Below are 16,656 nucleotides of genomic sequence, written 5' to 3' on the forward strand. Positions count from 1 at the left end.
TACACGCAAATAAATAGTACTGTTTTCTCCATTCTTTCTATACATAAATGAGTTGAGGGCGGGGGGTGTGGGTGGGTCTTGTGTATCTGTACTGTAGGCTGTGTTATGTTGCACATATGGCTATGTGTGTGTGTGTGTATTATACTGTGTACTTGCGCTGTATGTAATGTTGTAGTAATGTGTACACAGGAACGGTTGCAAGGGAGGTCCTTTGGTGTGGATTTGGACCAATTGAACCAGTTGATTCACTTGGGATGACTTGGGACGACGTGCGTCAACGTGCAACAGGACATATCACACCACTGGGACAACGCTAAAACCGTCTCGACCCTTTGGTGTGTTTATAGGGCTTAAAACGAGATGCTGCGCAGGGGCCATCCTCAATACAATTCTGACCAAACATCTGACAATATTCTTGCAGTCATGTAAAGACCTGTACAGTAGCCCAGGGGTTCTCAACGTTTTTGGCCGGGGACCCCCGAAAATGCTTTGGCAACGTCTCGGGACCCCCCTCCCCGCCCCCTCCCGACCCCCAATATAAATTGACTGCTACAATAACCTTAACCCATTTTGGACGGGAACCCCTTTTGGTGTTTTAAGCATTATGTTATAATTTAGCTATTGAAAAATAGCAGATCTACAAGCTCATAGCGTGCCAACGAGTGGCGCGCTACGAGCTTGTAGATCTGCTATTTTTGATTATTATTATTTATTTATTTTGAAAATAATTTGGGGACCCCCTAAAATAATTTGACGACCCACGGGTTGAGAACCCCTGCAGTAGCCTACTAGGCTGTTATTTTGTTCATCTTAATCACTTGTTGTTTTATTCATGTGGGGGGTCTCCAGGGGGGGGGGGGGGGGGGGGGATTCACAGAGGTTGAGATAAGCAGTGGACTAGGTGACACCAGCTGGGGACTGCCGTCCACTCCCGTCCACACACCATCAGAGTGACCGCCGGTGATAATGACATGTCTGTCTCTGGCTGACTGTCCCCTTTGTTGAGACTCAAAGCTTTGTTTGACAAGGGATATCTCTCTCTCTCTCTCTCTCTCTCTCTCTCTCTCTCTCTCTCTCTCTCTCGTCCATCTATTCCCTGAACATGGTGCAGTAGAACCAAGGCAAGGCCCGGCAGGCTCCAGTGTTGTAACGGTACAGTAGTAGCAATAATAATAATAATAATAATGTGTAATTTACCAGACTTACTGACCCTGATTGGCTCAAATGTATTTACGGCAACCAGCCTCTGTATGTGTCTAACTTGAATGTGTGTTTGCAGACTGTTTATACTGGGCGGTGATGCTGTTTTTAACACATGTTTGATATTAGATTTTCCTCTTATTGGCTGCATTAATCTGTGTGTTTGTTTCAAAAATACATCTTTTTTTAAATACCAATTATTGTAAGTTGACAATACAATCGATATGTCAATGTGGGATACCCTTTTTCTGTTCTGTCATAACATGTAAAGGTAAGAGCAGTAGCCTCTACTTGCATGTGCTTGTACTATATACAGTAGCCTACTTGTATACTTGTAGTAGTTTTGCGTGTACCAGTGCAGGGTTTCTCAATGTGTGTTCCCGAGGCCCGGGCCCGTCATGCAGGTCCAGGGGTGCCACAGAACACTTTGATATTATTTGGGATTCATCAATATCACTTCAGTTTATACTTTTTCAATCTCCTCGCCAAAAATAGCAGATCTTGAGAACAGTGAATGCGAGCTCTTCATTAGATGGTTGTGTCAGGGACGTAGCTGACCATTTGGTTGCCCTACAGGGACGTAGCTGACCATTTGGTTTCCCTACAGGGACGTAGCTGACCATTTGGTTGCCCTACAGGGACGTAGCTGACCATTTGGTTTCCCTACAGGGACGTAGCTGACCATTTGGTTGCCCTACTCGTATGATATTTGTGCTGCCCCCCCTCCCGACGAGAGTGCTGCTATTCCTCATCCAGATCGGCTATTTTCGCTGTTTGTGAGGACGCACGCACGGCCGCTTGTTGAAATTTGTTATATTTTGAGGGTCGGCTTGGCACTTTTTGGCACATTTTGTTGCCCTACTCACAGTGCATATTGTGCGTATAGGTAGCGACGGCACTGGGTTGTGTTGTTCTGTGTGTGTTGGATAGATCACAATGGGCCTCATTCACTAAAGCTTCGTTTCCGCTCATATTTTGGACGTATGCACATTTACACAACTTCCCACGTTAACGCTCTGATTCATCAATCTTGTTTTTTTCGTCCCTGGATTTTGATCAATGTGTACGCCGGCTCGGAGGCAGACTTACACGGCACCAAAGCTTGCGTATGTCATGTCCCGTACTGTATACCTCGGGGTGCAGTGGCAGCTGCTCTCTTATACGTATACCTCTTCCTGTTGGGGTGCAGTGGCAGCTGCTCTCTTATACGTATACCTCTTCCTGTTGGGGTGCAGTGGCAGGTGTTCTCTTATACGTATACCTCTTCCTGTTGGGGTGCAGTGGCAGCTGCTCTGGACGCATGATGGACAGATGCATGGTGTGTGGTCTACTCTGTGCCGTCACAGGAGCCTTCCTGATGCTCCCCGTGGCTATCAATCAAAACTGTAAGTACTTCACAACGCAATGTTGTGTGTACACACACAACATAGTCAGTGGTTAATTCAGTTTCCTGTTACACTCATTGGCTATCGCCCAATCGCCCACTATTGCCGGGCGACGTCGCCCAAAAGAGGTTTCTTTTTGTATCTTTTCGGCCGAAGTTCCTCCGCCCACTTTTCGACCCTCGCCTGTTCGCCTGCTATCACCTCTATCGCCAGTAGGGTCCCATTGACAAATAATGCACTTCCGGAAAATTCGCCCGCTGTTAAAACGTACTGTTAGCCCGTAGCACTTGATTGCCCTAGCCTCGACGACAGGCGTATGCAAAGGCTCAACTTATGTAACTTAGATAGCTTTTTATGTAGACAGCACTATATAGTATATGCATAGTTCGTTATATAGATATTCCAATGTTAGGTTCTTAGCTTACGTATGATTCATGATGACTATTTTTATGTATTTGATGTATTACCTTGTCTTTTGTTCCTGCTTACTGTAAATCGCTTTGGATTAAGAGTTTCTGCTAAATGCCTAAATTATTTTCTAATGTAGTGAATCAGGATGGAACCCAGGCTATCATCACTGATGGTTTCTTCCATGTTGTCGTCTGTCTGTCTGTCTGTCTGTCTGTCTGTCTGTCTGTCTGTCTGCCTGCCTGCCTGCCTGCCTGCCTGCCTGTCTGTCTGTCTGTCTCCTCCCACCAGACAACAATACAACCTTCATAGTGTTTTCGACAGGGATGAGCGTCCTGACCATCGTCTTTGGACTGTCGTGCTGTCATGCCTGCAAGGGGATGAATCTGCTGGCCGCAGGGATTCTGGCTTTTGCTTCCAGTGAGTCTCTGCATGCACTCACGCACGCACGCACGCACGCACACACGCACGCACGCACGCACGCACACACGCACGCACGCACGCACGCATATTCACAGCAAAATCAGTAAAGTAAAGTAAAAAAGTGGGTGAAATATTTCGTGCATAGTTCCCATCATGTCATGAAGATGGGAGGGGGGTTTGTTAAGGAGATCAAGGCAGGAAAAAAGAAAGTTTAAGCGCTTTTACCACACAAAGTACAAGTGAAGGGTTTCAGATAACTTAGAAGCTTGTTTCACAAGCGGCACAATCCTCTGTGAGAACAGAGAAGGTGCAAATGGAACCTTGATGGTCCAAAAAGGGACCTTTAGAGAGTGGGTCCAATTCAACTCTCTGCATTACACTCATCTTGTAACTCTCTCTCACCTTTCTCAGCGTTCTTTGGCGTGGTGGCCATGCTCATTTACAACGTCAAGGATGTCGGCCACAACATCACTTTCATTTGCGGATTGGGCTGGACGTCTGTGCTCATCACCTCGCTATCGGGTAAGGATGGAGGAGGAAACCCCCCCATGGTCAAATCTGAACCAATGAGGATGGAGGAAACCCCCCATGGTAAAATCTGAACCAATGAGGATGGAGGAAACCCCCCATGGTAAAATCTGAACCAATGAGGATGGAGGAAACCCTCTGAACCACTGAGGATGAAGGAAACCCCCCATGGTAAAATCTGAACCAATGAGGATGGAGGAAACCCCCCATGGTAAAATCTGAACCAATGAGGATGGAGGAAACCCCCCAATGGTCAAATCTGAACCAATGAGGCACGAAGGCAGACACTCATGGTTTCCTTAAAGTGTATCTATATTGATGATTTGTGTTGAATTTATGAGAGTAAATCTGTCAGCATAGGGTGATTCAAATCAGAGGAAAGGCCCGTTTGGCCGAATCGCGTCCGCTGTTTGTTCGCGGTAAATAGAGCATGTGGTTCCCAAAAATGTTCACGTCAAGGACCCCCACATTGACACTAATTAGCCCGAGGACCCCCCATTTGAAAATATATGCCAGGGACCCCCATAAGAGACGATCTTTACGGCTCTAGCAGTGATTCTCAACCATTTTCATTTCCAAGGGTCCCTGGGTTGACCTGAATTAGGCTACGACGCCCCATTTAATGGCATTTCTATCTCTGGGACCCCCAATTTATATTGTAAAATCACTGTTTATTTAACTCTGAGAGTATACAAATGTAAACCAAATGGACCCTAATGGGTCTGACCCAAAAGGGTCTATTTGGTTCCTAGCAATTAGCTGGGGACCCCCCTGGAACTCCCTCAAGGACCCCTGGGGGTCCCTGGACCCCACTTCCAAACCACTGAAATAAAGCATGTGAAAAGGACATTTTAAACATGTTATAATTTAGCTATTGAAAAATAGCAGATCTACAAGCTCATAGCGCGCCACCGAGTGGCGCGCTACGAGCTTGTAGGTCTGCTATTTTTCAAAAATAGCAGACCTAAGTGGCGCGCTACGAGCTTGTAGGTCTGCTATTTAATAGCAGACCTACAAGTGGCGCGCTACGAGCTTGTAGATCTGCTATTTTTCAAAAATAGCAGACCTACAAGTGGCGCGCTACGAGCTTGTAGGTCTGCTATTTTAGACTGTCAGACAGACAGACAGACAGACAGACAGACAGACAGTGGCCCCCAAAAATAGCAGACCTACAAGCTCGTAGCGCGGCACTCGGTGCCGCGCTACGAGCTTGTAGGTCTGCTATTTTAGACAGACAGACAGACAGACAGACAGACAGACAAGACAGATTGTTAGACAGACAGACAGACAGACAGACAGACAGTGGCCCCCAAAATAGCAGACCTACAAGCTCGTAGCGCGGCACTTACGAGCTTGTAGATCTGCTATTTTAGACAGACAGACAGACAGACAGACAGACAGACAGACAGACAGTGGCCCCCAAATAGCAGACGAGTGCCGCGCTACACGCTTGTAGGTCTGCTATTTTAGACAGACAGACAGACAGACAGACAGACAAGACAGATTGTTAGACAGACAGACAGACAGACAGACAGTGGCCCCCAAAAATAGCAGACCTACAAGCTCGTAGCGCGGCACTCGGTGCCGCGCTACGAGCTTGTAGATCTGCTATTTTAGACAGACAGACAGACAGTGGCCCCCAAAATAGCAGACCTACAAGCTCGTAGCGCGGCACTCGGTGCCGCACTACGCGCTTGTAGATCTGCTATTTTAGACAGACAGACAGACAAGACAGATTGTCAGACAGACAGACAGACAGACACACATTGGCCCCCAAAAATAGCAGACCTACAAGCTCGTAGCGCGGCACTCGGTGCCGCGCTACGAGCTTGTAGATCTGCTATTTTAGACAGACAGACAGACAGTGGCCCCCAAAATAGCAGACCTACAAGCTCGTAGCGCGGCACTCGGTGCCGCGCTACGCGCTTGTAGATCTGCTATTTTAGACAGACAGACATGTCTGTCTTAGAATTTATGCCAGTGCTTCTCAATTCGGGGTCCGGTGACCCCCAGGGGCCCTTGGGGGTTGTCCAGGGGGTCCCCAGTAAACGTAGGTAATGCAACATCACAATGGTTTGAACACGACTAGACAGCAGCGAAGTCTGTTTTCACGTTTAAAGTGACATTTATAAAAGCTAACTGAGCATAAATGCTTAGAATGTATGCCAGTGCTTCTCAATTCGGGGTCCGGTGACCCCCAGGGGCCCTTGGGGGTTGTCCAGGGGGTCCCCAGTAAAAGTAGTTGAATGCGGCATCACAGTGGTTTGAAGCACACGACCAGACAGCAGCACGCAACAGTCTGTTTTCACGTTTAAAATGACATTTATAAAAGCTGACTGAATACAAGTGTTTAGAATGTATACCAGTGCTTCTCAATTCAGGGTCCGTGGACCACCAGGGGCCCTTGTGGGATTTCCAGGGGGTCCCCAGTAAACGTTTAAAACACCAAAAGGGGACCTTGCAACAGGTGTGTGTAGTTGCTAATAAAATGTCTTGACACACATACGCGCGGCGTATGGGGCGGCTGTGGCTCAGGAGGTAGAGCAGGTCGTCCAATGATCCATGGGTCGGCGGTTGGAATCCCGGCTCCTCCTGTCTACATGTCGAAGTGTCCTTGGGCAAGACACTGAACCCCAAATTGCTCCCGATGTGCTGGTTGGTACCTTGCATGGCTTCCGCCGAAATCGGTGTATGAATGGGTGAATGTAATGCACAATCTATGTAAAGTGCCTTGGATAAAGGCGCACACACACACACACACACACACACACACACACACGCACATGTGCGCGTGCACACACACACACATATCTATATACTCAAAGATTTGAGCCGCATTTTCACGATTTTTCAAAAATAGCAGACCTACAAGTTTGTAAATGAATCAATCAGTGACTCGCTGAGTGTCTGACCGACTGACTCTCTGTCTGTCTGTCAGTCGGAATGACCTTTGACCTGACCTGTCCTGTGGGGACCGTGTCTGCTCTCTGGGGAAATAAAGAACGGAGGTGACATCATGCAGTGTTGTGTTTTTGGCAGCAAACTCACTTCAGTCCCTTGAATAGTTTTAATTTAGTCACATTTTAGTCACCTGGAATGTTTGAGTGTTTTAATGTGTTTTAGGCAATGCCTCTGTGTGTACACGTGTGGTGCTGTCATATTATATGTGTAACTCCCTCCGAGCACAGACAGACACAAGTGGTTTCCTTGAAACTGATTTATTTGAAGACTTGTGGATCCTCCAAATTCACCGTGAAAACAATACAATAAAACAAGCACGTTACAATTAACATAAAATAAATACGACATGCAAACATTTTACCAAAGTAAAATACAGACATAAAACAAACACCTTGTTGGCTGCGTGCAAATAACAAAGAAGGGAATCTCTTCAGTCTTAGGTCCTTATAACCTTTCTTATGACAGTCTCTTGTAACTTAGTCTCTTTGTGTGACCACTAGTGCAAACGGAGCTGCTGCACCCTGCTTGCTGCTTGTGGCTTGATTGCTTACACAAAAAACCTGTGTACCCAATTTACATGAGCAGACCAAAGGAGACACGGAACATGACTTTAACTCTTCAAAATAAAAGCATTACAACAACTTGAAAAATAATGTTTTAAACGTAAATGTGACTTAATTATGAACTTCTTCATTATGAACTTGTACCTTTTAGGAATAAAGCAAACTATATCACCTATAGTGGCAACAGTTACAATATGAATGTGTTTAAATGCCAGTGTAGCTGGTTCACACACACACACACACACACACACACACACACACACACACACACACACACACACACACACACACACACACACACACACACACACACAATGCAGCAGGCATTAGACAACCTGACAGCCACCAACCTGGCAACCCTGGATGAGCCAATCAGCTGCCAGTCTCTGGTGTGTGTGTGTGTGTGTGTGTGAGTGTCACAAGTACTGTGTGGTATCAAATCCCTTTGATGTGTGTGTGTCGTCTCGGACGAGGAGCAGGAGAAAAGAACAAACTCTACCCTAACGTCACTAAAAAGTACATTAAACACTTTTTCCTTTCCAAAACAAACACAACGTACATTATGACAATATTTCACCCTTTGCATTGGTAAAATAGACTTTTTCTTTTTTTTTTCCTTCCCTTCCAAAAAAACAAAAAGATAAAATTACCCAAAATCCATGGTTAAGAGTATTCCACGATGGCTCAGTGGTTTGGGCAGCTTCCTACGGTGCCTGCCAGAGGACGCTGGTTCGAGTCAAGATTCGTGACCTCGGACCAAGGACTAAGGATCCAGAATAAATAAATCAAAATAAATCACTCTTTACCTTTTGGTCAAGTAAATGTAGCCATTGGAATGTATTTTGGCGGACATAATCCAAGATAATCCACTCTTTTCTCTTTTTAGTCAATTTGTAACAGTCAGCAGTGCCAGTTGGTGCCACAGGGTGGTGCACTGCTCCCTTTTGTTTTGCTTTGTGTAGAAGATCTGGCGTCAATTCCACCTCTTGCTATAGATAGACATGACATGACATGATGTCTTGATGTGTGTCAAACAATTGTCACACATGGATGGATGATTAGCCGTGTTTATTTATTTATTTCCGGGGGGAATGAATGAATGAATGAATGACTAACCCTGTAAAACCCGGATTAATTTCTACTTGCAAAAAAACGATTTCAACCTTACTACTACTTTTTACTACTAGGACTTATCAGAGGAAATCATGTAAAATAAATTATTTTTTGCACATTTATAATAATTATTAAAATAATAATAATAAATTAATAATTTACATTTGGGGGACCTCTTTCACAATAATAAGGATAAATCCAAATAAATCACACTTTACCTTTTAGTCAAAGGACTGAGATAAATCAAAAATAAATCACACTTTACCTTTTAGTCAACAAGTCAAAAGTCAAGACAAGGACTAAGGACTAAGGACTAAGGATAAATCAATCCCGGCCCCTCCATAGGGCCGGGGGTCCGCCGGGGGTCCGCGGAGGGGGTCCGCCGGGGGTCCGCGGAGGGGGTCCGCGGGGGTCCCCGGCCCTATCTCGGCCGTCCCTTGTCCGTTTCGGACGGGGGGAATCTCGTTCGAACCGGGCCGCCGTCCCGGACGCGCTCCCGGGGCTCTCGCGGTGGCAATAGTTGGAAATGACACGTCCACCAGGGGGAAACCTTGACCAGGCAATGTTGAGTATGCCAGTATGGCCACTATATGCGTGTACTATGTTGGCAGCAGCTTTGGCGCCCCCCCCCCCCACCTCTTGCTATAGACTGACATGACATGACATGACATGACATGACATGACATGACATGACATGACATGACATGATGTGTGTCAAACAATTGTCACACATGGATGGATGATTAGCCTTGTTTATTTATTTATTTCCGGGGGGAATGAATGAATGAATGAATGAATGAATGAATGAATGAATGAATAAATAAATAAATAAATAAATAAATAAATAAATAAATAAATAAATAAATAAATAAATAAATAAATGGATGGATGGATGGATGGATGGATGATGGATGGATGATGGATGGATGGATGGATGGATGGATGATGGATGGATGATGGATGGATGATGGATGGATGGATGATGGATGATGGATGGATGGATGATGGATGGATGGATGATGGATGGATGGATGATGGATGGATGATGGATGGATGGATGGATGATGGATGGATGGATGATGGATGGATGGATGGACGATGGATGATGGATGGATGGATGATGGATGGATGATGGATGGATGATGGATGGATGGATGGATGATGGATGGATGATGGATGGATGGATGGATGGATGGATGGATGGATGATGGATGGATGATGGATGGATGGATGGATGGATGATGGATGGATGGATGATGGATGGATGGATGGATGATGGATGGATGATGGATGGATGGATGATGGATGGATGGATGATGGATGGATGGATGATGGATGGATGATGGATGGATGGATGGATGGATGGATGATGGATGGATGGATGATGGATGGATGGATGGATGGATGATGGATGGATGGATGATGGATGGATGGATGGATGATGGATGGATGATGGATGGATGAAGGATGGATGGATGATGGATGGATGATGGATGGATGGATGATGGATGGATGATGGATGGATGGATGATGGATGAATGGATGATGGATGGATGGATGATGGATGATGGATGGATGGATGATGGATGGATGGATGATGGATGAATGGATGATGGATGGATGATGGATGAATGGATGATGGATGGATGGATGATGGATGGATGGATGGATGGATGGATGGATGGATGATGGATGGATGATGGATGGATGATGGATGGATGGATGATGGATGGATGGATGGATGAATGAATGAATGAATGAATGAATGAATGAATGAATGAATGAATAGATGGATGGATGGATGGATGGATGGATGAATGAATGAATGAATAGATGGATGGATGGATGGATGATGGATGGATGGATCATATTTCCGGGGGCATTTCACACACCTCACATTTTGCTTATGCAAATTAGTGGGCTGCGTCCCACCTGCTTTGTGGGTGTGGTTTCGACTACTTTGTGGGAGTGGCTTATGCAAATGAAGGGGCGTGGTTCCGGCTACTTTGTGGAATTAGTTTATGCAAATGAAGGGGCGTGGTATGCAAATGAAGGGGCGTGGTATGCAAATGAAGGGGCATGGTTCCGGCTACTTTGTGGAATTAGTTTGTGCAAATGAAGGGGCGTGGTATGCAAATGAAGGGGCGTGGTATGCAAATGAAGGGGCATGGTATGCAAATGAAGGGGAGTGGTATGCAAATGAAGGGGCATGGTATGCAAATGAAGGGGCATGGTATGCAAATGAAGGGGAGTGGTATGCAAATGAAGGGCGTGTTTCGGCTACTTTGTGGGATCGGCTTATGCAAATAAAGGGGCGTAGTATGCAAATGAAGGGGCGTGGTATGCAAATGAAGGGGAGTGGTAGGCAAATGAAGGGGCATGGTTCCGGCTACTTTGTGGGATTAGCTTATGCAAATGAAGGTGCGTGGTATGCAAATGAAGGGGAGTGGTATGCAAATGAAGGGCGTGTTTCGGCTACTTTGTGGGAGCGGCTTATGCAAATGAAGGGGCGTAGTATGCAAATGAAGGGGCATGGTATGCAAATGAAGGTGCGTGGTATGCAAATGAAGGGGAGTGGTAGGCAAATGAAGGGGCATGGTTCCGGCTACTTTGTGGGATTAGCTTATGCAAATGAAGGTGCGTGGTATGCAAATGAAGGGGCGTATTATGCAAATGAAGGGGCATGGTATGCAAATGAAGGGGCATGGTATGCAAATGAAGGGGAGTGGTATGCAAATGAAGGGCGTGTTTCGGCTACTTTGTGGGATCGGCTTATGCAAATGAAGGGGCGTAGTATGCAAATGAAGGGGCATGGTATGCAAATGAAGGGGCATGGTATGCAAATGAAGGGGAGTGGTATGCAAATGAAGGGCGTGTTTCGGCTACTTTGTGGGATCGGCTTATGCAAATGAAGGGGCGTAGTATGCAAATAAAGGGGCGTGGTATGCAAATGAAGGGGAGTGGTAGGCAAATGAAGGGGCATGGTTCCGGCTACTTTGTGGGATTAGTTTATGCAAATGAAGGTGCGGGGTATGCAAATGAAGGGGCGTATTATGCAAATGAAGGGGCATGGTATGCAAATGAAGGGCGTGTTTCGGCTACTTTGTGCGATCGGCTTATGCAAATGAAGGGGAGTGGTATGCAAATGAAGGGGATTGGTATGCAAATGAAGGGGCATGGTATGCAAATGAAAGGCGTGGTATGCACATGAAGGGGCATGGTATGCAAATGAAGGTGTGTGGTATGCAAATGAAGGGCGTGGCAACACCCACTAATTTGCATAAGCGACACCCACTAATTTGCATAGCCCTCACCCACAAAGTAGCCGAAACAACGCCCTTCAAATTTTCATAACCCACTCCCACAAAGTAGCGGGAACCACGGCCCTTCATTTGCATGAACCGCTCCCACAAAGTAGCCGGAACCACGCCCTTCATTTGCATACCACACCCCTTCATTTGCACAAGCCAATCCCACAAAGTAACCGAAACACGCCCTTCATTTGCATACCAGTCCCCTTCATTTGCATACTACTCCCCTTCATTTGCATACCATGCCACTTCATTTGCATACCACTCCCCTTCATTTGCATACCATGCCCCTTCATTTGCATACCACTCCCCTTCATTTGCATACCATGACCCTTCATTTGCATACCACTCCCCTTCATTTGCATACTACGCCCCTTCATTTGCATAAGCCGCTCCCACAAAGTAGCCGAAACACGCCCTTCATTTGCATACCACTCCCCTTCATTTGCATACCATGACCCTTCATTTGCATACCACTCCCCTTCATTTGCATACTACGCCCCTTCATTTGCATAAGCCGCTCCCACAAAGTAGCCGAAACACGCCCTTCATTTGCATACCACTCCCCTTAATTTGCATACCACGCACCTTCATTTGCATAAACTAATCCCACAAAGTAGCCGGAACCATGCCCCTTCATTTGCATACCACGCACCTTCATTTGCATACAACTCCCCTTCATTTGCATACCATGCCCCTTCATTTGCATACCATGCCCCTTCATTTGCATACCACTCCCCTTCATTTGCATACACGCACCTTCATTTGCATAAAGTAATCCCACAAAGTAGCCGAAACACGCCCTTCATTTGCATACCACGCACCTTCATTTGCATACAACTCCCCTTCATTTGCATACCATGCCCCTTCATTTGAATACCATGCCCCTTCATTTGCATGCCACGCACCTTCATTTGCATACCACGCACCTTCATTTGCATAAACTAATCCCACAAAGTAGCCGAAACACGCCCTTCATTTGCATACCACTCCCCTTAATTTGCATAATACGCCCCTTCATTTGCATACCACGCACCTTCATTTGCATAAACTAATCCCACAAAGTAGCCGGAACCATGCCCCTTCATTTGCATACCACGCACCTTCATTTGCATACCACTCCCCTTCATTTGCATACCACCCACCTTCATTTGCATAAACTAATCCCACAAAGTAGCCGGAACCATGCCCCTTCATTTGCATACCACGCCCCTTAATTTGCATACCATACCCCTTCATTTGCATAAAATAATCCCACAAAGTAGCCGGAACCATGCCCCTTCATTTGCATACCACGCACCTTCATTTGCATACCACGCACCTTCATTTACATACCACTCCCCTTCATTTGCATACCACTCCCCTTCATTTGCATACCACGCACCTTCATTTGCATAAAATAATCCCACAAAGTAGCCGGAACACGCCCTTCATTTGCATACCACTCCCCTTCATTTGCATACCACTCCCTTCATTTGCATACCACTCCCCTTCATTTGCATACCACGCACCTTCATTTGCATACCACTCCCTCCATTTGCATACCACTCCCCTTCATTTGCATACCACGCACCTTCATTTGCATACCACACCCTTCATTAGCATAAACTGCTCCCACAAAGTAAGTTAGCGAGAAAAGTCGCGAAATTCGACAGAACAAATCCGAGACCACAACCGGGTCGCGGCCCCGATCGCAGCCGTATAGGGTTTGGGCCAAACGGACATACGGTCGCGACAGTAGCCCTGCACGAAAGCCTCGAAATTTGCGAATTTGACACGAAAGTCGCAGAACAAATCCGAGACCATCACCGCGGCCGGGTCGCGGCCCCGATCGCAGCCGTATAGGTTTCGGGCCAAACGGACATACGGCCGCGGCGGTAGCCTTGAACGAACGCCTACAAATTGCCGACTTTGACGCGCTACACCGCGCCAACGATAAAACATCACGGTCCGACGTTCGGATATGTCGGAGAGCCAGCCGAGACGAACGGTTAGGTGTCTCGGACGTACGCCTCCGACAGTCGTACAAAACGTCCTTCACTTTGGCTCTGTGCATGCAGACACGTCATAGACCCATAGACTCTAACAGCGTCCTGGCTGAAAAAGTGAAGCGAGACCGTGCCTCTTAGAAAGGTCGCCCGAGGACATTCTATAGATCCATGCGTGCGTCTCCGGGAGCTCTATAACATATCCGAAAATCATCCCGGAAGGCCTCACCGTCGTGGCGTTCCAGTGAAGCAAAGTTTGACGTTCACGCGCGCCTACGACGACGATCGTAAGTCTGTTCGGGATGGGCCGAACACCTCTGCGATCGCGGCGACGAGCCGATCTTCGTGATGGTCTGAGTTTTTTTCTGCGACCTTGGGAACCTCAAATCTGACCCGAGGCCTAGCATTGCAGTGTAGTTCCCTTTATCGGACGCTTGTAAGAGTCCCACAAAATCGAGACCAACGCCATTTTATTCGCCATGGCCTGAATATGGATATTCGGGGGTGTTACATATTTAAAAAAATATCTATCACTTAATTGTTAAGGCATTTGGCCCAAAGGTCACCGTGGCAGTCTTTCGGCTGACCTTTGACCTTTGCAAACGTCGTGGAAATTCGAGACCGGTTCCATTGGATTCGACATGTCCTGAATATGGATATTGGAGGTTCTTACATATTTTTAAAAATATATATCACCCCGTTTTTTTAAGAATTTGGCCCAAAGGGTCACCGTTGCAGTATTTTTGCTGACCATGGACCTTTGCAAACGTCCTGGAAAGTCGAGACCGGCCCCATTGAATTTGGGACGCTCTAAATATGAATAAAATGTCTCGTTTGCGAAGAATAGGGTTAGGGAACATGTGTGTTTTGTCTGTTTTCACTTCTGTGGAGAGAGGGGAGAGAGGAGGCAGTCTTTTTGCTGACCATTGACCTTTGCAAACGGCGTGGAGAGCCCAGACCGACGCCATTGGATTCTGCATTTTCTAAATATGAATAAAATGTCTAGTTTGTGAAGAATAACATTAATGAACATGTTGTGTTTTGTGTTTTGTCTGTTCATTCAAAAAGAGAGGAGAGGAGAGGAGGGGAGAGGCATATGCCTTCATACATGTGGATGGGCTGTGGCGCTGTTCTGAATTCCACTGGCAGATGACGGTCTTTTCTTTGATTCGTTTCTCTGACTTCCTATGTAAGTGCTGCTATTAAAATGCTTACTTTAAAAAGACTAAAATAGCTAAAATACAACAATTCATGGTCATAAGTTCATAAAGCATAATTCATAATAATGTCATGATACAATAATAAATATGTGGTTCATAATTGATTTCATATGAGGTTAAAAATGTAAACATTTTGTGATGATAACTTTCTGAGGCAGAACCAAGTTCCCTGTCTGTCAGTAGCAACACTGGACCATGATTGATTGACTGATTGATGCATGATTGCCTGGCATTGCACACAGGTGGTACAAACATTTCTCTCACTCATTCAGACTCTGGTCTGCACAAGGAAGCACACTCGCAGCAGAGTAGTGTGTTTGAACTGTTTAAAGTTATTAAACACGGTCAAAAGGACATTCAAAGGACTGTATGAAACTCAAGAAGCATCAAGAACCTCTTTACACAACAAGCGGCCAACGAGGTATTATTATTTGAGAGTTATCTTTGTTGTGTTGTATTGTGGTGTTTTGACGGACACGTTCACCTGCGCATCGCGCATTTCTACATGTTTTGTATTTCTTTGTTTGATCAATATTATGTATTGCGACGTCATTTGTTGATTGTTTATGTGTTTATTATTTTGTGTGAACATAGTTCTCACGGCATGGAACAGCAGAGGGATGAGAAGAATGCCCAATAAATGCCCGTTTATAAAGAACCGACCTGTGTCGTCAATGTTGTGAGAAGAGCTACATCCTACGTGTGTGTGTTTCGTGTCGTGTCATTCATCATCACTTTGTTTACTTTATCACAGCTAACAGTCACATCAAGGTCTGTGAAATAGTTAGTAATGAATGAATAGCTGACTCTGTCGCGATTTTGGCTTTTATGGTGAATGTTTTACAACTATATGAACTTCAACTTTGGCCAGTAGTTGTACAAAGCCATGGGTCTGAATGTAAACAAAGTATATTGTTAGAAAGGTTCCAAAGATTACCACCTTAAGAACTGTTCAGCGCAACATGTACCTGCCACCTTAAGTGCGCAATGCATTGTGTGTCATTATTCCAGTCAGAGCGGAGCGGTGAATGCAAGTCTCACAAGTTCACTCGTCTCCTAATTCTTTCTTCATTGTGCAGCACTGCAGTGCCAGTGTGCGTCTTTGACTACTGTAAGTGTATTATTTAGTTCAGTGATGCCTGCTGATTGTCATCTCTGTATGCTGTTTAGTCACCGCTGTTTCTGTGTGTTTAGTCCGTCGCTGGTTTGAGTGACAGTGATTGATTACTTGGTTCCTTCATTCAATGTCCTACATTGCGTGCCTTCGGCACGTCACTTCATTATATTTCCCTATGTTTCCGTAACATGTAGGAGAGTGCATTTAGGAAGAACCGACGTGTATGTATATTTTAAGCTCCGTGTTCAGCACGTTAGGTCTGTGAATTGTTTGGTCATGTGTATATCACGGGCGCCGCCATTGTGCAACGTCCCGCAGCTGCGGTCGGCCCTTTGATGTTCAATTAAGCCAATTTAGTGCAGATTTGGGCCGCAGAGACTTATTAATGGAGTCATTGATACATGGTTGATCTTATTGGGCAGCTTACATAGAAAGGTGT

Source organism: Electrona antarctica, assembly GCF_951216825.1.
Source record: "Electrona antarctica genome assembly, chromosome: 16".
NCBI classification, from domain to species: Eukaryota; Metazoa; Chordata; class Actinopteri; order Myctophiformes; family Myctophidae; genus Electrona; species Electrona antarctica.